Raw genomic sequence first — 23,940 nt, forward strand, 5'->3', positions numbered from 1 at the left:
GCCAATGAGAGAGCAAGCTTCTTGATGAGAGCCGCTATATTTCAAATAGCTATGCCAAGAACTTGTACCGAGGAGGAATGCCAATAAATATCCAATGAATGAACTAATTTATACCAGTAGGAACTGTATTATCTTTTTAATCAAACACACATGCATTTAATATCAGCTTCATCTTTCAATAAGCAGTTTTCCTCTTTGTGTATTAAATTAGAATAATAATACAAAAATTACATGAAAATTAAATAAAATAATACACATGAACAAACAAATCACAGTGCCTGGTAGATGGTATGTGGTCAATACATGTTAGTGGACTCACACATTGCCTTATTGGGTGAAGTATGTGTGATTGGTAAAAACTTTTTCCATGCAAAGTACAGGAAGCCATTCGTTTTCATCATCAGTTTCTTTCAGTTGCCCATTATAGGTATTTGAGATATCTGCTTTAATATTGACACTGTTTTTTTTTTTCTTTAGTGTAAATTTTGTAACAGTTCGTACCTGTACTGTACAATTTACATACTTGGAACTGATGGTTTGCCAAAGAATTCAGGATGGCTGACAAATGCCCAAATCACCATCCTGAAGACTTCATTCGGAGATATGTTGCCACGTAGAATTAATGACCTTTAGCGAGGCAATAGGGCATGCTCAGTGTGTTCTCAAATCTTACTAACAAGATGCTATTATGTAGATTTTTGTTTCAGTTGCTTGGTTACCAGTCTCGGTAAATCTTTTCATGTTGCTCTCAAGAGTTAAAAATAAAGGAAGTGTTTGCAGCTTTTCATTTTTCTTAAAAATAACATGTGCATACAGACTAAAAGGAGAAATCTCTCTTTTCAGGGAAGGTATAGTTGGATAAAAGGAATTGCAGGTGAATGGAGGGAGTGACGTCATCTAGGTAAAATTCTGGGAAAGGAGAAGCTGATAGAGAGTATTTTGGAAGAGAGATGAATCAAAACAAAACCAGGCATTAACCAGCAAGAGAACATAGATTAAAGGATCCTAACATCACTTCAACACTAGTGCCCATTCATTAACAACCAAGGAGATAAGCTTCTATTTTGGGTACTTTATTTGGGCAATAACAGTTTATTTGATGTTTGGTTAGAGGGATTTGTTTGTTTGTTTTTAAATATACTTTTATTGACTTCAGAGAAAAATCGAGAGGGAAAAAGATAGAGGAATATCAAGTAGGAGAGTTATTGATCATCTGCTTCTTGCATGCCCCACACTGGGGATCCAGCCCTCACCGATCCTGCTCCTGAGCTTCTGCCCTGGCTGGGAATGAAACCATTACCTCCTGGTTCATAGGTCAAAACTCCGCCACTGAACCATGCTGGTGGGGCTATTTAGTGATGGTTGTTTTTTTTGTTTTTGTTTTTTTGTTTGTTTGTTTTTACTTATTGACTTGTCTGGAAAATTGGTAAAGGAGGTTTCTTTCTTCTGAGCATCCATTAAGTTGCATTTGGTTCATGGGCATTGGAAAGAACTTGATTAACACCTCTGATTTCACCTTTTAAACTCCTATAAAACTGAGATTGAAATGAAAAGAAATGATAATGTTTGTATTATTTTAATTGTGCATAAATGAGTAAAATTTATATTAACCATTTTTAAGTAAACAGATAAGTGGTATTAACTACATTCATATTGTTGTGTAATCTTCATTACCATTCATTTCTAGAACTCTGATCATCTAGCAAAACTAAAGCTCTGTACCAATTAAACAATAACTCCTTGTTTTTCCCTCCTCTTAGCCTGACCCTGGCAACCAGGACCTTACTTTCATCTCTGTGATTTTGACTGCTCTCAGTACCTCAGGTAGGTGAAGTCATTTGTCTCTTTGTGATGGCTTATTTCACTTAGCATGTCCTCGGGGTTCATCTATGCTGTAGCATAAGCTGGAATTTCCTTCCTTTATAAGGTTGATTACTATTCTATGGTATGTATTTACCACATTTTGCTTATCATTTAATGAACTTGGGTGTGCAAATATCTGAAGACCCTGTTTTCAATGCTTTTGGGCAACACCCAGAAGCGGGAATGCTGAATCATATAACAGTTCCATCTTTAATTTTTTGTGGAACCGTTTTCCACAGAGGCTGTAACATTTTTTAAAAATATATATATTTTATTGATTTTGTAGAGAGGGAGATAGATAGTTAAAAACATCCATGAGAGAGTCATCAATCAGCTGCCTCTTGCACGCCCCCTACTGGGGACATGCCCGCAACCAAGGTACGTGCCCTTGACTGGAATCAAACCTGGGACCTTTCAGTCCCCAAGCCTATGCTCTATCCATTGAGAGAGGTTGTACCATTTTATATTCCTGACAGTGCAGAAGGTTTTTCAAATTATCTATATGCTCACCCCCACTGTTGTCTTTTGGGGGTGAGCATATAGATTTTTTGTTTTTTTGTTTTTGTTTTTGTTTGTTTTAAATAGTAGCCATCCAAATGGGTGTATCTCATTGTAATCTTGATTTACATCCCTGGATGATTAATGATGTTGAACATATTTCAAATGATTGTTGGCCATTTGTGTATCTTCTCTATGGAATAAAGCCTATTTGCTTATTTCTGAATCATTCCTTGTTGAGTTCTCTATACATTCAGGGTATCAATCCTTTATAAGATATATAATTTACAAATATTTTTTTTTACTATTTTGTGGGTTGCCTTTTTTACTCTGTTTATAGTATCTTTTGATGCAAAAAGGTAGGTAGCCGAGTTTATATGGTGGGAACTTGTGGGTGTGGGCCTCTGACTGCCTCCGTTCCTTCAGTAAAACGCAAACAAGGGTATCTACAGATAGTGAATATAAAGGGAAGCAGTGGCATTTTAAGTTGCTTGATGTTTCTATTTGTATGTTTTAGATTTGGTTTTAAATCTATGGGGTACTCTCTGTCTCTGGATCTGTTTTTGTTCATCAGTTTATGTTGTTCATTATATTCCACAAATGAGTGAGATCAAGCAGAGGCAGATAAGCATCTATCAGGCTGTCAAACCTCAGGGAGAAGGTAGGGGAGGGTGGGGGTAAGGGAAAGAGATCAACCAAAGGGAGTGTATGCATGCATATAAGCCTAATCAATGGGCACAGACAACAGTGGAATGAGGGCATGAGTGAAGGGGGTGGGGGACAATGGAGGAATAAGAACACATATTTAATAACTTAATCAATGAAGAAAAAAGAAAAAAGCTACAAGGAAGAAAAAATAAATCTATTGGGTCTTGGAAAAAATATCTAATAAAAGTGTGAAATGTGACAGATAATTTTCAAGAGGGTATGTGTACTTTTCTAAAAGTCTTCTCTAGATCTCTTTGTTCTTAGACTGAAGGATAATGTATGTCAGCTTTTGAAAGTGTTTGTTCTCTTACAACTACCAAAGATGGGACTTGGGAGGCATAGGATATGGGAACATTTCAGTCCAATAATGTATTTACCAACATACATACATCCTCTCACATTTACAGAGATAAGAGAAGGAGAATAGCCAGCCACAAAGTATTTAAGAGCAGTGAGCAAGTCTGAGAATTTTCAGCAGCCATACTATTTCCCAGCTAATCACAGTTCCATTTAATTTGTCAGGGATGTACGCTCATCTGTCTCAAGTGATGAAAGATCTCGGAAAGATTTCCAGGCAGAGAAGGGTTTACTTTTAAACAATAAACTCTAGACACTCTTTCTAGGTAGATGACCTGAGATCTAGTCTATAATTATGACAAATAGGAGACAGTGGCACCACATGTCGAGCTCATCAGCACCCTGCTTCTCGACCGAGACAAAATGCAAGTGATGATTCATCATTTCAATTGTATTAGCCACCATTTGTCTGTATTATTTTAACATTAACCTTTCTCACCTAATATCTTTCAGCAGAATTTACCTTCAATAGCTCAGAGAGAAGAGGCGACTAACTTTTATTTTTTCCATGAATGCACTTGGTGTGTGGGGGGGGGACATCTTAAAGGAGAGAAATTATTATTTAAGCTAAACAATAACCACTCAAAACTTGAGGATTGTTTGTATCTGGTTGAGTGGTTTTAGGAGGAGATAAAGGAGCCAATAGTAGCATATATCGAATGGGGCACCTGCATATGTGTGTGTATGTCATACACAAATTCCAATGCATAATGTGTCCCCAATCAACACAAATATGGGTGCACAGGCCAAAATCTAGTTAATGACTATTCTTTTCCCCAACCAAAGATAAAAGTGGCTTCTTTTGCCAAAATATGAATATTTTTAAGTCTTTTTCATTCCCTTCATACTTGGTTGGGGAAGGAGTGACAGTTGGTTAGTGGATTCTTTTCTATTTCTTAAAGTATCTTTAGGGAGAGGCGTTTCTTGATGGCACAAGTACCCACTTGATGTCTTACTCTGGAATAAAACTCAAGCAAGAAAAACAGAATATAAAAGTTTTCAGAGGCATTAGAATGTCAAGCTTCTGTTTCAGGGGTTGGCAAACTTTTTTTCTAAGTGGACAGATAGTAAACATTTTTGGTTCCATGGACCATGGTATCAGTCACAACAGCTCAGCTCTGCCATTGGAGCTCCAAAGTAGTTGTAGATAATATGTAAATAGATGGATGTGGCTATTAGTTCTGTTAAAACTATATTTATAAAATCAGGAGGTGGGCCTATGGGTCACGGTTTGCTAGCTCCTCCTCTATCTTACAGCGGTCTCCTCCTTCTCTGTTAAAAAAAAATAGGTATTGATTTTCACCCTAGGAGATATGTAACAAATAATGAAAAAAAAGTGGTTGAAAATTTAAGAAGCTTTAGTGACACAGGTATAGAGTGTCTTAATAAAAAAGCAAACACAAAAAAACATAAAAAGTTACCCTTGGCCCTAACCTGTTTGGCTCTGTGGATAGAATGTCAGCCTGCAGACTGAAAGGCCCCAGGTTCGATTCAGGTCAAGGGCATGTACCTTGGTTGCCGGCACATACCCAGTAGGGGGAGTGCAGGAGGCAGCTGATTGATGTTACTCTCTCATTGATGTTTCTAACTATCCCTCGCCCTCCCCCTTCCTCTCTGTAAAAAGTCAATAAAATATATTTTAAAAACAAATTACCCTTGACATTGACCTCAATTAGCAAAGTGGGTGTTTGTAAGAAATGTGGTTTCTTTACCAGCGCTGAGTCCATCAGGGTGGTGGAGGGGGTTAATGAAGAATCAAACATTGAACATAACCACTGTTTCCTCCTGGATTGACACCTAACCAGAGATTCCTGATGGGCCTAGGACAGCACACACACAATATGAATTTTTCAGTGGACTCTATGTCTCTTAAAGAGAACAAGGTCCAAAGGAGAAGGTGTAGTGTCTCCAGGCTCCTGCTGTCATTTGTGTCTGAATGGTGGGGATAGGGAAGTTCAGAATGGTTGTGTTTCTGTTATAATGTCATATATGTATGTGTGTGTACCATTATATGTGTGTGTTTGAGTGTGTGTGTGTGTATCTAATTGTGCATGTGTTACTCCATATAATTTCTGCATTAAAGCCCACTAAAAATGACAGGGTTTATGAGGAAAACAGAATAGAAAAATATCATTTAAAAATGTATGAAACTGTAACCATAGCACTGGAAAATTATTGAAAATTAAAACAAAACAAGAAGGGGGGAAAACTAGCACAGCTTCATCTCCACTGTCACCAACATCATTATCACAAGCCTCCTCTCAGCCAGCTGATTTCTCTGCAGCCTTAGACTGGAGCGTGGGCTTTTTCCTTAGGAATAGACCCTCGAGGTCATTTGCTTATAAGGGAGGAAAGTTCTCTAAAACTAAAAATCTAATGTCGAGTGTGGGCGTCTTCGCATTCAATTATTTTAATCCTGGAGGGAATGTCTCCGTGCTCCTTCATCTCTATTCCCAGGCTCTCCGTGTAATCTAACATGATGGGAAGTATGGCAGTTTTTCATGCCACTGAAACAATTGCATTTGTTTTCCATTGCTGTGTAACACATGATCACAAGTGTAGGGACTTAAAACAAGGAACATTTATTAACTTACAATTTCTGTGGGTCAGACTCTGATGGGCTAAACGGTGTCCTTTGCTCGGGGTCCTGCATGGCTGCAATCCCGGTGTCAGCCCTGTGTTCCTTTTGGGCACTGGGTCCTCTTGGAGGCTCACATCCTTGTTGGCAGCATTCGGTTTCTTGGTATTGCAGGGCTGAGACCCTCTCTTCATGTTGGCTCTCAGCGGGGGGGATGGGTGTGTGTGTGGGGGAGGGTTGCTCTCAGATTCTGGAGGCTGCTATAGCTCCTTTCCATGTGTCTTTCTCACAGGCTCTTACACACCCGTCTCACAGCATTCTAGGGTGGGAGAGAATCTCTACTCCAGTCAGCTAAGAGGAAGTCTTAAAACACAGCCTCCAAACACATTCAAAAGTGAGTGATTGCATAAAGGGGAAACCTTAGAGGCCTCCTCAGGTTGTATCAATGTACCAGCCAGCCACTGTGCATACTAAAAGAAGGCATTTCTGGAGGATTACCACCTTTTAAAATTTGTCCTTATATATTTTTCTTTCTTCTTTAAATTTTTTTTTATTGATTTCAGAGAGGAAGGCAGAGGAAGAGAGAGATAGAAACATTGATGATAAGAGAAAAAAATTGATCGAATGCCTCCTGCATGCCTCTTACTGGGGAGCAAGGCCGCAACCCAGGCATGTGCCCTGACTGGGAATCGAACCATGACCCCCTGGTTCATAGGTCAATGCACAACCACTGAGCCACGCCAGTCAGCTAGCTGTCTTTATATTTTGCTACGTCTTTCTCTTTACATGTGAGAAAACTTACCCTTGGATGTTTAAATAATTAATGTGTTGGGGAAAATTGTATATGAACCAACATTCTTTTGCTATCATAATCACATTACTCTTCCATTTACCAAGAGGATGTGAGAAAATTTGCGTTAAAAAATGAGTTGCAATTAAATAGTTATGTTCCTCTACAAACAACTTCTGAATTCCCAATATAATAAGAGAGAGTGCGTGAAAACACTGAAAGATTATCAGGCTGTGTGTTGGCTGGGATGAGGTAGGATATGGCTCGAAGTTCATGGGTTTGACTTTGGTGGAACTCCCGTTCTTACTAGGATTATAAGGATATGGAGAGGTTGCGGGGGTCAAGAAGTTATATTGCAGAAAGCAGAATCCCGTGATAGGTAAAGCATAAGAAAAAATTAAACATAAGGTATTATCTTTCAAAATGACTAGTTTCAATGCCAGTTTGTAGAGATTGAAGAAATACATAAGTACCTTTAATATTAATTTATATATTTCTGGCTAGTAGTGTTAATAAATAAGCTAAGAAAATATCAGTTTCATTAGCCCTTCTTCCTCAATTCTCTATTGTGCATAGTTTTACATAAAGCTGATGTTTATTTTTTTTCAATCTGTAAATATCTGTCTTTAAAGTGACATGTTTAATTCCTATTCCTTAATATTGATAGTGATTCTTAATATGTTTACTTCTATTATACAAGACTATTTTGTTCTGTCCAGTTAGCATACTTTCTATTTATTTGGTTTGCTCATTTTCTTTCTGGTCTCTATTTATTTCTGTTGAAAAGTTTATAATTATTATAATATCATTTCCTTTAGATAATTTCTCTTTTTGTTTGCTATTGAGAGTTTTTTCCTGTATTTTTATTCAGGTTACATCGTTGTGGATTTATTAGTTCTTATTCTACTTGAGACTCTTTGTATCTCTTAGGTATGAGAATTCTCTCAATTATTTTTAAATAACCCTAGCCATTGTCTCTTTGATTTTTGTCAGAACATTCTCTTTCTATAACTCATGTATCCAAATCTTTTTATCATACATTTTACCAATCTATACTCTATATTTTCATTTTTCTTCTTAAGAAATTGTATGTGATTTTTAAAAATCTGCCTCTTTTCTTTTCTCATAATGTTCTCTCTCTCTCCCTCCCTCTTCCTTCTTCTCTGAAATCAATAAAAATATTTTTTAAAAAGAAAGAAATATTAAAACATAGAGAAGATTCCTTGTTAACCTGAGCTAGTAGGTAGACTTATTTTCCCCCTCGTTCTTATAGCTCTTTGTAGATTTGAGCTTTATACAAGACCTCAGTTCTAGCAGTGCACCTGTAATAAGCTCAAGGCCTTGTGCCCTGGTCATACATCAGCATTGGAACTCCAACTCAATTTGATAGAGGCAAAGGAACTTCCTTCCTTTCTTCCCCATCCTGAGAGATGCTTAGAGCTCTGATTTAGTTTTCTCTTTATTTCAGCTCCTGGTAATTTACTTTTCATTCTAAAGTGCTTTTTAAAGCCATATGTAGGTATCCTGTGTAGGTATCTATAGCGGGAGTATTTTCAAATCATAATAGTGAGAATATTATTTGTTTTGTTTTGCTTTTTTTTTTATTTAAGCCATGCTAACTCAAAGTTATATTTCAGATTGCTTTATGACTGGTGCTTCTGGGAGGCAGTCCCCCCCATTTGTTTTGTCTGCAGACTTTAATATTAGCGTACACCTTCAAGTGCTTTATAAGTTTCTGCAGCCTCCCCTTCAGCTAGAATTGTTTCCGAAGGAAGGTCTCAATTGAATTGTGGGAATGTTCCCAAGTGTTAATTATGAGCTTTCTTCTATGGGAGCCTTATATATTTTACAAGACGAATTTTCATTTAATTTGTTGACTCAGGGTTTTACAATTTTAATCACTGAGGTTAATATCCTCCATCTAGAGGTAGCCCAGGCTCATATTTCCAGGCTTTACCCAAATGAAGAGTGTGTTTAGATCCCTGGCTTTCTAATGCTTCCATCACAATAGCTGTTATACAAATTATATGTCTTATTAAGGACTAGTATCTAGAATATATGAAGAACATTTACAGTAGATTAATAAAATATTCCTACTTAAAAATGGGTAAATATTGGAGCAGACATTTCTCCAATGAAGCTATACAAATAGCCAATAAGTATATAAAAATGTTCAACATCATCATTAGTTATCAAAGAAACATAAATCGGAACGGAAATGAGCTATCTCTTGATGCCCACTAGGATAACTAGGATCAAAACGTCTGATAACAATAAGTGTTGACAATAGACCATGGAGAAACTGGAACCCTCAGACACAAATGATGGGTATGTAAAATGGTGCATATGTTTTAAAAAACTATCTGGAACTTCTTCAAATGACTGACCTCAGTGTTAACCAATGGCTCAGCAGTTTTATTACTCAGTATATACCAAAGAAATAAAAACATATATCTACCAAAAAACTTGTATAATGAATGTTTATAACAACATTAGGTATAGTCAAAATAAGAGTCAAAAGGTCTGAACAACCCAAATGCCCATCAACTGATAAATGGATAAATCCCTAAAAGTGGAATACAATTCACTCATGAAAAGCCATGAAATACTGACACATGCTACAATTTGGATGAACCTTGAAACATTGTGCTGAGTGAAAGAAGGTGAAAGTCCACATATTATATGATTCTATTCATATGATTGCCCAGAACAGGAAAATCTATAGAGGCAGAAAGTACATTAGTGGTTACTTAGGGCTTGGAGAGGGATCATAACTACCAGTAAATGTGATAGCCAAAGAGTTCTTTTTCTTCTTCTTCTTCTCCTTCTTCTTCTCCTCCTCCTCCTCCTCCTCCTCCTCCTCCTCCTCCTCCTCCTCCTCCTCCTTCTTCTTGTTCTTCTTGTTCTTCTTGTTCTTCTTCTTGTTCTTGTTCTTCTTCTTGTTCTTCTTCCTCTTCTTCTTCTTCTTCTTCTTCTTCTTCTTCTTCTTCTTCTTCTTCTTCTTCTTCTTCTTCTTCTTCTTCTTCTTCTTCTTCTTCTTCTTCTTCTTCTTCTTCTTCTTCTGTCTTGTTGAAACAAAGCCACCAAAAATTTGGGGTTGCCTTCCCCCCAAAAATGGAGAAAGAGAGGAAAGAATAAAGCATTCATTTTAAACTGGTAGAGAAATGTTTTAAAATTGAATGATTTTTTTTATGGCACATATCTAGGACTGACTAAAAGCCATTGAATTGTATATTCTAGTGAATTATATGTTGCATGAATTATATCTCAATTAAGCTGTTTAAGAAAGAATGTCATATAAATGGAATCTTCAGGTGGGAAAATCCAAAGACAAGATTTAATATGAAGAAAAAACAATAAGCAATAGAATGAGTGCTGTATCTTATAACGAAAATAAACGCTGGCATCTGATATGGCCCTTACTGTGAACTCTCCTGATAGGTAGCTTTATGACTTTAACCACCAGACGTTGGTCTCTCATTTGGATAATAGAGATACCATCACCTACTTTAAAAGTTGTTTTTAGAATTAACTAAGAAAACGTGTGAATAGCATTTGCACAGTGCTTGGCACATAGCAAGTTCTTCAAAAAATGTGTTAATTTCCAACTCCACCTCCCTGTTCTGTTATAGAGTCACGTTGAAATCGCCATGGTTTCACATGCAAGGGAGCAACAACTGCCAAACAGGGACTAGGAATGATTCCAGTTGGAACGAGCTCTGGGGAGGGTTGAAGAACGAGAAGGATTTAACCAGGAGAAATTAGTGGGAGATGGAGAGGGAGATGAAAGACAAAGCAAAAGAGCTTACTTCATCTGGAGCAATGAGATGAAAGTGTTTAATAGATATTCAGAGTTGTATTGGGTCGGCAGCTAAGTAATTGCGGGTTTCACACATATATGGCTTCAGTTGAATTTTTAGTTTGCAGACGTAGTACAAATGTAAAACACATTTTGTTATTTGATAGTTGGCTATTCAGCTGTTAATCAGTAAAAAAAGTTTTTTGATCTGTTTTGTAGTTTTCGTTTGGCGTTCGTTGAAAAATGGAAAATCAAAAGGAACATTTTCGTCATATTTTGCTTTTTTATTTCCGCAAAGGGAAAACGCATCGCAAGCTCATAAAAAGTTATGTGCTGTTTATGGTGACGAAGCCTTAAAAGAACGGCAGTGTCAAAATTGGTTTGCCAAATTTCGTTCTGGTGATTTTTCACTCAAAGATGAAAAACGCTCTGGTCGTCCAGTTGAAGTTGATGACGCCCTAATCAAAGCAATAATCAATTCGGACTGTCACAGTACAACACGTGAGATTGCAGAGAAGCTTCATGTATCACATACATGCATTGAAAATCACTTAAAACAACTTAGCTATGTTCAAAAACTTGATACATGGGTTCCTCACGAACTGAAAGAATCACAGTTAACGCAACACATTAGCAGCTGCGATTTGCTAAAGAAACGTAATGAAAATGATCCATTTTTAAAACGACTGATAACTGGCGATGAAAAATGGGTTGTTTACAACAATATCAAGCGGAAAAGATCGTGGAGCAGGCCAGGTGAACCAACTCAAACAACATCAAAAGCTGATATTCATCAAAAGAAGGTTTTGTTATCAGTTTGGTGGGATTACAAAGGAATTGTCTACTTTGAACTCTTACCACCCAACCGAACGATCAATTCTGATGTCTACATTGAACAACTAATGAAATTAAACAATGCAGTTGAAGAAAAGCGGCCCGAATTGACAAATCGAAAAGGTGTTGTATTCCATCATGACAATGCAAGGCCACACACATCTTTGGTCACTCGGCAAAAATTAATGGAGCTTGGTTGGGATGTTTTGCCACATCCACCATATAGTCCTGACCTTGCACCATCTGATTACTTTTTGTTTCGATCTTTACAAAACTCCTTGAATGGTAAAAATTTCAATAATGATGATGATGTCAAATCGTACCTGATTCAGTTTTTTGCTAATAAAAACCAGAAGTTTTTTGAACGTGGGATTATGATGCTGCCTGAAAGATGGCAAAAGGTCATTGATCAAAATGGGCAATACATTACAGAATAAAGTTATTTAGTTCCATGAAAAAATTGTCTTTGATTTTCTTTTAAAAATCCGCAATGACTTAGTTGCCGACCCAATACATTTCAATTTTAATTTCTAATAGTTTAGTAATTTAGAGAGAGAGAGAGAGAGAGAGAGAGAGAGAGAGAGAGAGAGAGAGAGAGAGAGAGAGAGAGAGAGAGAGAGAGAGAAGAAGAAGAAGAAGAAGAAGAAGAAGAAGAAGAAGAAGAAAAAAGAAAGAAAGAAAGAAAGAAAGAAAGAAAGAAAGAGAAGAGAAGAGAAGAGAAGAGAAGAGAGAGAGAAAGACAATCGCTGCCTGCTGCATACCTCCTACTGTAGATCTAGCCTGCAACCCAGGCATGTATCCTGACTGGGAATCAAACCAGCGACCTTTTGGTGCACAGGATGATACCCAACCAACTGAGCCACACTGGCCAGGGCTCTACATTTCAAGTTCAGAGGCAAATAAACCAAGGCTTAGAAGCGTCACAGATCAGTGTGCCGTGTTTGGTATGTGGCAAAGGTGAGGCAGGACCATAGATCTCCTGACTCCACATCTGAAGCATCCTTACAGTGAAAAACGGGGCTGTGGTTTCCTTTTCAAATGTATGTAAGTAGAAACAGTTGTAATCCATGACACTATGATATCCTAATTTCGACGTTATCGTACTTCGGACAGGGTGAGGTGGTCCTCGCTCCACATTCTCTCACAGATTCTGCTCCCACCTCCGCGGCGAGACAGGGAGCTTCAGAGCAATAACCGATATCTAATTCAGTCTCCAGCCAGACAAAAAAATAGCCATGATCAGAATAAAGTGGGTTCTTTAAGCAAAATGTTTTCAATTGTGGAAGGTATTAATGTAAATTCCACATGTTCTTAAATCGTAAACATCCTGAAAATGCCTTCAAGAACAAATCATGCTTTTAAAGAGTCACTAGCTGAGACTCTTCAAAAGAGCAAAGTTATTTCCAAATATTTTTGGGGAAAAAAAGTGTATAGTTTTTGATGCACTTAGAGAGGCAAGGCATAAAAAATAAGCACTGGCATCAAATATTCATTGGGATATGTAATGCAAAGATTTCTTTTGCAGCAGAATAATATTGTAATTCCTCTCCTGTGACTACTCACAATATAAAATTCGGCAGCAATTCCAAGAGAAGCTCCTTTATAATAAATAGATGATGCCTGTGCTTGCCGTCGCGAGAGCACCTAATGGCAGTACTTCAGTTTTTTTTATCCCTCTCTGCTGTCATAAAAAGCATATTTCAAACCTTTTGGGGCTGAAATGTTCAAAGGCACCTAACATCTTAATGCAAAAGTATTTAAAAATTATTTCCAGGAATAATGAAATCCCAAGCACAGATTCAAAAAATGTATCTGTAGAAGTTTTCTGCAAGTGTGTCTCACAGATTCCACATGCATCCACAGATAAGCAGTAGCTATGACTGCACTCAAAGGAGTACTGAAAGTACATTACCCTTTCCATACTTCAAAACTGTCACTGTATGAATATAGGGTGTCCCTATGATAATGTATACACACTTTGAATAATGATTAATTCCAGTGGGTTCAATCTGAAAAGAAAGAAACATGAATTGAGCTACCAGGGGGAAAAAAGTGTGTACACATTTTTGGGGGACAGCCTGTATATTCTTGTGCATGTGCGTGTGTGTGGGTATGTGTGGTGTGTGATAATGGTGTTTGGTAGGGACTGGAATCTTTAACTAGTTTGCTTTCTCTAACTAGCTGTACGTTATTTATTTATTTATTTATTTACTTACTTACTTATTTTGCCACTTCTCCATCCTTCTCTTTTACAATTGGATAAATATAGCATTCAATATTTAGAAATAAATTATAGCTTATGCATATTTCTATATGAAGTTATGTTTTAATGTTACATTTCAGTTAACTGTTGTCCGTAATATTATATTTAAATGTTGTCAGGTTTCACCCACAGTAGATGGAATGTTTACTGCCTTTGCAATGGATTAGTGCACATGTGTCAAACACAAGGCCCGCGGGCCAAATCCAGCCCGCCAGGCCTTGCAATGTGGCCCGCACCGCGCTGTCATCACTGCACTCCGCTGTCAGTTTATGACATTGTCAGTTTATGACTGTTCAGTAAACCATTCGGTCTGCGATTTAGGCTGGATTTTAGATTTTGGCCCCTTCTCTGATTGAGTTCGACACCCCTAGATTAGTGTGTCCTTCCTATCCTACTTAGTGAGTGTGGTAAATCACAGTCCCTCCATTTTTTGTTAAAATTCTCCTCGGATGAATGAATACATCTCACATTGGAAGTCAGGACCCTCATTTTATACATGTGAGGCCAATGCCTGATTCAAATGTGTCCAGAAGGCTGTCCCTCTTACCTAAAAGCAAGGACAAGCAAGTTGCAAAATTTATGTTTGAGGGAGCTTCAGGATTAGGCCAAGGCTAGGCTTAGTCTGAGATGCTTTTGCTCTGTTGCTTCCCTGTTTCTAACCTACTGCTTTTCTTCTCTCTCTCTCTTTCTCATTCATTCTCTCTCTCTCTCTCTCTCTCTCTCTCTCTTTCTCTCTCTCAAATATATACCTCCCCAAGGATAATATGCAAATCAACTGAATGGACAGAATGACTGGTTGCTATGATGTGCACTGACCACCAGGGGGCAGACGCTCAATGTGCTTCCACAGGGGGAGTGCTGCTCAACCAGAAGCTGGGTATAGCAGGAGTCTCTCCTGCGTCTGCTGCCTCTGTGTCAGCGCTAAGGATGTCCAATTGCTGGCTTAGGCCCACTCCCTGTGGGTTCCCAGACTGCAAGAGGGGGCAGGCTGGACTGAGGGGACCCCCCTCAAGTGCATGAATCTCGTGCACCAGGCCTCTAGTATCTGCATATCTTTATCATCACTTAATCCAGCCATCATTCTGTGGCCAAGGATTGCTTGAGTGAAATGCTAAAAGGAGACAAAGTTACAAGAACAATTCTACTTTCTACCTTATGTATTTTTTGATTGTTTGGATTTTTGACAACTTATGCATATGTAGTATTTTTTAAACTCGACAACAATGAATGAGGAGGAAAAACGTGTTAAAGAATTTGAGTTTGAGGTAAATGTATGTTGTGGAATCTCTGATGTATTCTGATGTGTACTCTTTGGATGCATCCACCACCCTTGGTCTGAAATTGATTTTTCTCTAGGCTTTCATAATGTTGTCCAGAGCTTATATTACTCATTACAAAGTTATTTCCTCTGAGTATACAGTTGGTGATATAGGAGAAGAATTAGGTGATATACATGCCTTTATGAACAGATTCGGGAGGCTAATATTCAAACCTGCAGTTCACCAGTTCACTTTTATTTCAAGTTAATGAGATTATGCAAGCAGTAATTACTTTCGTTCACATCCCTCTTTACCATTACTCAAAGCTAATTTAAATATCAAATTACTTTTTCTCTCTATTCCTAGGCAGTAAAAAAGGTGGACCCCCTCTTTTAAAAAGCACTTGGAATCTCCTTCCTGAAAACATTTCAATTTATCTAGGCCTGTGTCTGTGGGATTTTAATTGACCCCACTTGCTTTGTGCAAATGGAGCAGTCACCCATTTGTTTTGTAGAATATATTTCTGAAGAATTGTTATGTTACTGGATTCCCACCAACCTCTCATTTTAGATGGAGGGGTTTAGTGATGTGGGTGCCGGACCTTCTTCACTTGAGTGTGTTTTTAGAAAGGACCCTTACATATTTGGGCATAAAATTAACCAATAAAATCTATTATATACACTGCATTATAATGTTATCATTTGAAATATTACATAACAAATATCTCTTGCCAGCTGAAAATGTCTAGCTGTGCCGTGCAAGTTGGTCAGCAATGTTAGGTCTAGTTATCAGATACAAGATTTTTTGAAAGTTTCCAAATTGTTGGTAATGTTTTAACTAACTTCTGTTTTACTCAGACTTAATGTTCCTATGGTTGAGGCATTTCCTCAACAGTTTATGCATGTATGTGTGTATGCATGTTTGTGTGGATGTACACATGTATGCATTTATTTATTCTGGGGGACTCAGGACATTTCCAAGATTTATTTTTTTTTTTATGCTCTGAGACAGAAGGATAAATGGCAGGGCAATTAATAAAAAATAAGAGTAGACATTGATTAAATTTTAAACTACAATATAATCCTTTAAATATATTTTTCTTGATTTTAGAGAGAAAGGGAGAGGGAGGAAAACATCAATGATGAGAGAGAATCATGGATTGGCTGGATGTCCCCTACTGGGGATTGAGGCCACAACCCAGGCATGTTCCCTGCCTGGAAATTGAATGGTGGCCTCCTGGTTCATAGGTTGATGCTCAATCACTGAGCCACTTCGGCTGGGCTAGATCTGACTCTTTATCCTGCTCCTGCAGTATCATGGACCAACAAATCCTTTGTCTTGATTCTCCTACCAATATTCTGTGTTCCCATTTACTAATATTTTAGCTATGTATTTAACTTAAACTCCCTGATATCATAATCACTATTTTCACATTTTATTTAGATTTAGCAATAAGTTTCCTATTGTCATTTTCTTGCATTCCAGACCCTGTTTTTGCTATCTCCTTTTGTGCTGAGGAACATGTCTTCCAATTATTTAGTTAATCTGTGATTGGTAAGCATTCTTAGTCTTTGTGTGTCTGAACATGTTTCCTTTGTCACCTTCACTCTAGAATAATAGTTTAGTTGTGCATAAAATTCTAAGTTTATACTTTCCCTAAATGCTTTAAAGACAATATTATATTCAGTTTTCATTTTTGCTGAAGAAATGTCTTTTGATTCATGATCTTTTATTATAAAAGTTTGTGGGCTTTTTTTTCTCCCTCTGATAGCTTTTAATGTTTTCTCCTATCCTTTGAGCTCATTTCATTGTGTTTTCAATTTGAAAGATTATAGCTTTATGTCTAGACTTGCTATTTGATACTTCTTAGGATATGCCTAAACCCCTTTCTTTTTCCTTTCTATCATCTTTTTTATTATCTCTAATTATCTGAAAGTCTCATTCGGTGTTATTACTTCAAGAGCTTAGAATACAAATTCTTGTGTTTAAAGGCTTTGTCACCTCTTCCTTAGTGACCTTAGTATTCTCAAGGAGCTTGGTTATCTCATTGGGTGCATCATCCAACCTGTGCCTCCCTACTATTACCCCTGTACTGATTCTGCAACCCTGAGCACAGGTTTTCTGCTTTTGCCTCCATAATACCCTGCATCAGCACCATGATCCCTTGCCTTGAACGCTACCATTATTGCAAACATAGAGCCTAACTTCCGTCCATCCTGTCTGATAATGTCAAATATGGAATCAGATATAAGCAGCCCCCTTTGACAATTTATACTTTCAAAATTTATGTTTTCATGGATGCTGTAACTCCCTTATCTTTTCTGGAAGTAGAGCTCTGGTCTGTAAAATAGCTCAATGTGGTTATAAGTTGATTATGCCCAGGCCCATGACCATGGGGTATAGAGTCTACTGGGACTAGCTGATCGGGAGGAGCCTAAAACCATGAAGCAGAGTAGAGCAAAGATCTGCCTGAGCAGTGAGAAAACAGGAACCAGGTTGTAAGCTAAGGATTGGGGATAAAGAACAGACAAAAGGAGCTTGTTCAGGAGTTTTAACCTTGGGCATAGGAAGAGGAAAATGTTTATATAGTGCCCAAGGGCAGGGAGCATCAAGAAGTCTGAGTCAAGTTAATGCAAGATTGTCTCACCCCCTCTCTTGGGTAGACAGGAGCTATGCTTTCCCCTAGTTCACTACTCTGGGCTTTCTGAAGTTTGGGGGCAGGCTTTCCTATGTGCTCCCTGAGGGTATACTCAACAACACTGAAAATATAGATATTGAGAATCTATAATATGCCCAATTCAGTAATCAGCATACCATTAAGAGTTCAGCACCTCCCTCAAAGCTTTCTTAGTTTTTGCAACCCACGTTACCCTGGTCTGTCACCAAATATACGATAGAAGGTAGTGAGCAAGATATTAAGGAGATATATGCATGAAATCTGAGCTGTTGCTAGAAATATAAATAGGTCCTAATGTAAACAGCACACAACTCTTGGATATCAAATATTATGTCTTAGTCAGTACTGAATCTATTCATTAAAAATAGACCAGGTTCAAAGCAACTAATCCCCATTTCTTGTTTCTGGGGCAACTTTCCCTGTGACATTGCATGGGAGAGTCCAGTTTTACAACTACTATCCAAGGATAAACATTAATGACATTCATCTTGCTCTCAACAGTATCTGGGTTTGGGTGATAAAATGTTCAATCATCCCACCTACCCTATAGGTCATCCTACTTATGTTCTTCACATATACAAATACATCATTTTAATGTCATTGTGTAATACAGAAGTGTATTGCTTTTCTGCTTCCTCTGTCAGTGACAATTTCATCTTTGTACTTCTCATGTGTCCACTATTTGCTGAGTAATCACAGATAAAAATGATTACTTCTATAGTTTTCTATGGATTATTTCTGTGGTTTAAAGTGAAAAGGGAATATGAACCATTAATGTGGGAGAGGATTGTTTTGACACATTTTGAAGTGGCTGAGGGAGCAGTAGTTCAAAGGTGCAGAAAAACAGGTGCCAACCCTGGGCATGCAGAAGGAGCATTTATTAGCTAAGTGGATCCTAATTCAGGAAATAAAATATCTCTTGGATACTTCAAGTTATGCTAGTTAAAATTAATGATCAATCCATCGTTGTTCATCTATCTCTTTTCAAAAATAGATAATTAAACCATCAGGTTCAGGTCAAGTAGCTTGTTAAGTGTAGTTTATCCAGGATAGAAGTGCGGAAGAAGGGAAAAAAGAATCCATCACTTAAAGCTATATTAAGACAGTTAAGCCCTCACTGCATGTATGTGCTTCATCAGCATGACTGTATAGTTTTCTTAACATTTTTAGCTTCAAAGACTCTTCCTTTAATTGAAACCCAATATGTGTTTATTGCTGACACATGTTAAAAATCTTGCTTATACAGTACATAGATCTCTCTCCAAAGCAATAGTCCTACATTGTTTGTTTCTTAATTAGCACAGACACTATATGAAAAATGCAAGAGACATCTGCTAGGTGGAATGCCTATCGGTTTTAATTGATTCTTTATTTTTGTCCTGGGTAGATCAGAGGCACTGACAGTTTTGGCTTGTCTTTATTATTCTTTTAATGAGCACAGTTTCCAGGTGCATTTAACATAAACTAATTTGGAGGTATTTCTTAGTAAATTATAGATTCACCTCACATAGTGCTTGGTCCAGAGTTGAGCAGCAGCAAACATATATTATTATCTAGAATTATCTAGGGTTTGAAATGAAGTCAAATAGTATTATTTAATCTTGATATCAGAATTATCTAAGCTGCAGAGTACAGAGAATTCATTGCAAAATGTTCTATTGACCATGAAGCCTTTAAAAAGGTCATTATTCTGTGGCAGAATTTGAGGTATAAAATTCAATTAACCTTTAATTTTTTTTTAAATTAAGGTATAGCCCAATCAGTGTGGCTCAGTAGTTGAGCGTCGACCTGTGAATCAGGAGATCATGGTTCAATTCCTGGTCAGGGCACATGCCTGGTTGCAGGCTTAATCCCCAGTGGGGACACGTGGGAGGCAGCCTATCATTGATTCTCTTTCATCATTGATGTTTCTATCTCTCTCTCCCTCCCCTTTCCTCTCAGAAATAAATAAATGCACACACACACACATTAAACATGGAGATACAGTTGTTCCTGTGTTCTAGCTACTACCAGACAATTAGTGATATATGTACACACTGTATATGTGATTTCATGTAATACTCTCCCTATCTGTCCCCCACCCTACACACACTTTATGTGCACCATCTTTACCCCTCTAGGTTAGCATTACACACTCACTAGTCATTTACTTTTGACTTAACCTACTAAGAAGTCTACCATCTGAAATTAGGACAATTTTTGCTTTCATCTTTGTATTCATATTTTCTGGCATAGCAAAGGAACTCAGTAAGTAAGTGATGGATGAATAAAATCTTGGGCAAGCTATGATGATCTCCTGTCCTCATCTGTAGAGTGAAGATAACTGTACCTAACCCATATTGCTTTTGTCAGGCAAATTCTTCACACAAAATATTTAGTTCTTCTAGAACCTCTAAAATGCATTATGTACATCAGAGAATTGTTATGTTTTGAAATAATATGTTTTTCTTTTGATATTTTGTTTTATATGAGTATCTTTGAATTTACCTATAAATATCCATGGCCTTGGTAAATATTAGGATTCTTATAGCAGAAATACAAAAAGGAAAGATAGCTGATAATTTAATTAAAATGAATTCTTAATTGGGGATAGGGAGTGGTGATGGTACATTTGCACATATATCAAGATTAAATTTATGAATTAATTATGTACTTATGACAATGCTAATGTGAGGGGGATGCTGATATATATTGGAAGTCAACTCTATTCCAGGTACAGCCATGTCTGATTTGCAAACATTCTCTCAATAAGTCATCACAACAGATTCTGAGATTGGAATGATTATCTACATTTAACAAGGGAGGGCACTAAGGTGAGAGATGAACTCAAGTGCCAATGACAGATATTGGGAGTTCAGTTATCTGAGAAGCATATTCCTTAAGGACTCCAGCCTGAGATGGAAGGAATGGGGTGTTCAGGCAGAGGAAAGGACTGAAGGGTCCATCAAGAATCCCGGACTATGTCTATGCATTGCCTTTTCTAGTTTATATTATCTACAACCTTTAAGTAAAAGCAAAATAGAGTTAGACTTGAATAAGGTCAGGGAGTTAGATCAAATTTAATGAAAGTTGGTTTTCTGAGTTGACTGCTGCAGATTAAGGGACAGAATTCTATTTTTATAGATAGCCTGGCCTTTGTCAATTTGTGTAGTTAAGTCTCTTCCACTTCTCACCCATAGACAGCTAGGTTGCATGGATTTCAGTACTTATTTGAATTTAGATCTGAGAAAGGCCATGGCTAGACATCTGCAGCCAATAGGATGCTCACATGAGAAATCAGAGTATAGGTGGTAAAATGAAAAACAACACCTACCAGCTCCTGGCATCTATAGGGAGCAGTTACTAGCAATTCTAGGAAGAATAGGGTAGTAGCAATCCTGGACTCTAGTAACCCAAGAGGAGGTAACACTTTTCTGGTGGATCGTTAAAAAGGCATCTTCTATTCCAGGGCAATAACTAAACCAGAAGTGTCAGTCCTTCTGATCCAGGAATGATTTCCTTTATCAAGTTCTCTTTCTTTTTTTGTGCCTTAACTCTTCCAGTACCATGCACCTATATTAATAGTTTTTTTTTCTGATTTTATATATATATATATATATATATATATATATATATATATATATGAGAGAGAGAAAGAAGGGGAAGAGAGAGAATTTATTTCTACATAGAAGGTTAAATAAGTCTTAAATTTCACTTAATATAAATAGAACTTATTATTATTTTATATTATATTATGATTCATGGCTAAACTCAATATTTTCGGTAGAGTGTTGCCCAAGCTGGCATATTAACAGAAGACTTGATTTTTTATATACCTTTGTGCTAAAAATCATTGTCTGTTTAAGGTTTTCAAATACCTTATAAATAATTACTTTCATTGATTTCTTAAGTATTGTTGGTCCACAAACAACCATGCTCACTCAGCAATGCAATCCATATTATTCACTTGGCTGCATTAGAAAGCAAAAGGTTTTTTCTTTTGTTTCTTGATCATGCTTCTCGTTAATGAATCAAACACCCTTTTAGAAGATAAAGAATTGTGCTGTTAATCAGCGTCTTTTAAAGGCACATCAACACAGACCTAGGGTTCTTTCTAAAATCAATGTCCCTTATAAAGAAATTTAGATTTTCTACTTTCTTTTCCTTCAAAAGGTATATTTTATGCTTGAAAGAAAAATTCTCTCTCTCTCTCTCTCTCTCTCTCTCTCTCTCTCACACACACACACACACACACACACACACACACACACTCACACGCGCACACACACACCTTTACCTCATTATCTGGAACTTAGTGAGTTTTCCTGATTTTATTTACATACATTCAGAGTTCAATTCCAATATGATTAGAACAAGGTGTGAGTAGAACCTAAGATAGCAAATTTTGCAATAATCTTTCCATTAATAGAGTCCAATCCATGTACATGTTATCTTAGAAATAATGCTAGTATGACAGCAAAAGAAGAAAGAAACATTCATTTCTTTTTAGTGTAATCGACTTAGGAAAGACAATAGTCCTTTGCTAATTTCTTTCATCTGAGTAGGCATATGTTGTAAAGAATCACATTTAGAACAAAAGCCAACTGCATTAAGTGCCACAAAAAAAAAAAAAAAAAAAAAAAAAAAAAAAAAAAAAAAAAAGCAAAGAATGGTTTGCTTTCTGAGTATGTTAGATTGTGAAGGTTTAAAGAAAAGACTTCTTTTAATGGCCTATGTGAACTCTTTCTAAACAAACAAACAAAAAATTGTTAAGGTTGATCCCAACCTTTCTGTTTCAAATTATTTCAGTGTGATACTGACTTCTTCCATTATAGACTATTGTGTGAAAGTCAAAGCAACTGGATTGCAAAATAACCATTTGTACAGCTCAAAAGCATTGTTTGGTTTTCACATTTTTGATGAACTATAAACGAACTAGAGACACTGTGCACAAAATTTGTGCACAGTGATGTGTGTCCCTCAGCCCAGCCTGCACCCTCTCTAATCTGGGACCCCTCAAGGGATGACTGACTGCCCATTTAGGCCTGATCCTGGTAGGGCAGTTGGACATCCCTCTCACACTCCAGGACTGCTGACTCCCAATTGCTCACCTGCCTGCTTGCCTGATTGCCCCTAACTGCTTCTGCCTGCCAATATGATCACCCCTAACCACTTTCCTGACAGCCTGATTGATGCCTGATTCCCTGCCAGCCTATTTGCCCCCTAACTGCCCTCCCCTGAGGCCTGATCCCCCCCAACTGCCCTCCCCTCTTGGCCATCTTGTGTCCACATGGGGTCAGTCATCTTTGACCACATGGGCAGCCATCTTGTGTGTTGGAGTGATGGTCAATTTGCCTATTATTCTTTTATTAGATAGGAGGATTAGATAGGATAGAGGCCTGGTACACAGGTGGGGGCAGGCTGGTTTGCCCTGAAGGGTGTTTCAGATCAGGGTGGGGTTCCCTTTGGGCGTGGGGTGGCCTGGGCGAGGGGCTTGTGGTGGTTTGCAGGCTGGATACCCCCCCCCCCCCCCCCCCAGTAACCCCAAGCAAAGGCCCTGGTATTTGGGATTTAATTATCTTCTATAATTGAAACTTTGTAGCCTTGAGTGAGGCCTAGACTGGCCAGGGTGTGTGGAAAGCATGGCTTCTTTCATTGCTCTGGGAAACTCAAGCCTCCTGCTCTCTCCAGCTCCATGGCTGCCTCCATTTTTGTTGGGATTTATTTATCTTCTATAATTAAAACTTTGTAGCCTTCAGTGGAGTCCTAAACTGGCCAGGGTGTGTGGGAAGCTTGGCTTCCTCCATTACCAGGGAAACCCAAGGCTCCTGCTTTCTCCAGCTCTGTGGCTGCTGCCATTTTTGTTGGGATTTATTTATCTTTTATAATTGAAACTTTGTAGCCTTGATTGGAGGCCTAGGCCAGCCAGGGTGTGTGGAAAGTTTGGCTTCCTCCATTACTGGGGAAACCCAAGCCTCGTTCCTGCTCTGTGGCTGCAACCATCTTGGTTGGGTTAATTTGCATACTCGCTCCTGGTTGGCTTGTGGGTGTGGGTTGTGGGAGCAGCAGCATGATGGTTAATTTGAATATTAGTTTTTTATTAGATAGGATGAAGAATATAAGACAGAGAAGGCACAACATGGCTCACAAAGCCTAAATTATGTATTATCTGGCCTTTTCCAGAAAACTTTATTCACCTCTGATATTGACCATGCTTTCTTTGTTCAGATAATTTACATTGGGTTCAGCAGTATGGTTCTTTGGTCTTTGCTAGCATAGGTCACACATCTCTGGTCTGTTGATGTCAGTTAAGTGATTCTGCTTCTGAGGATCAC

The sequence above is a fragment of the Pipistrellus hanaki genome (genome assembly GCF_964339955.1).
Source record: "Pipistrellus hanaki genome assembly, chromosome: 13".
NCBI classification, from domain to species: Eukaryota; Metazoa; Chordata; class Mammalia; order Chiroptera; family Vespertilionidae; genus Pipistrellus; species Pipistrellus hanaki.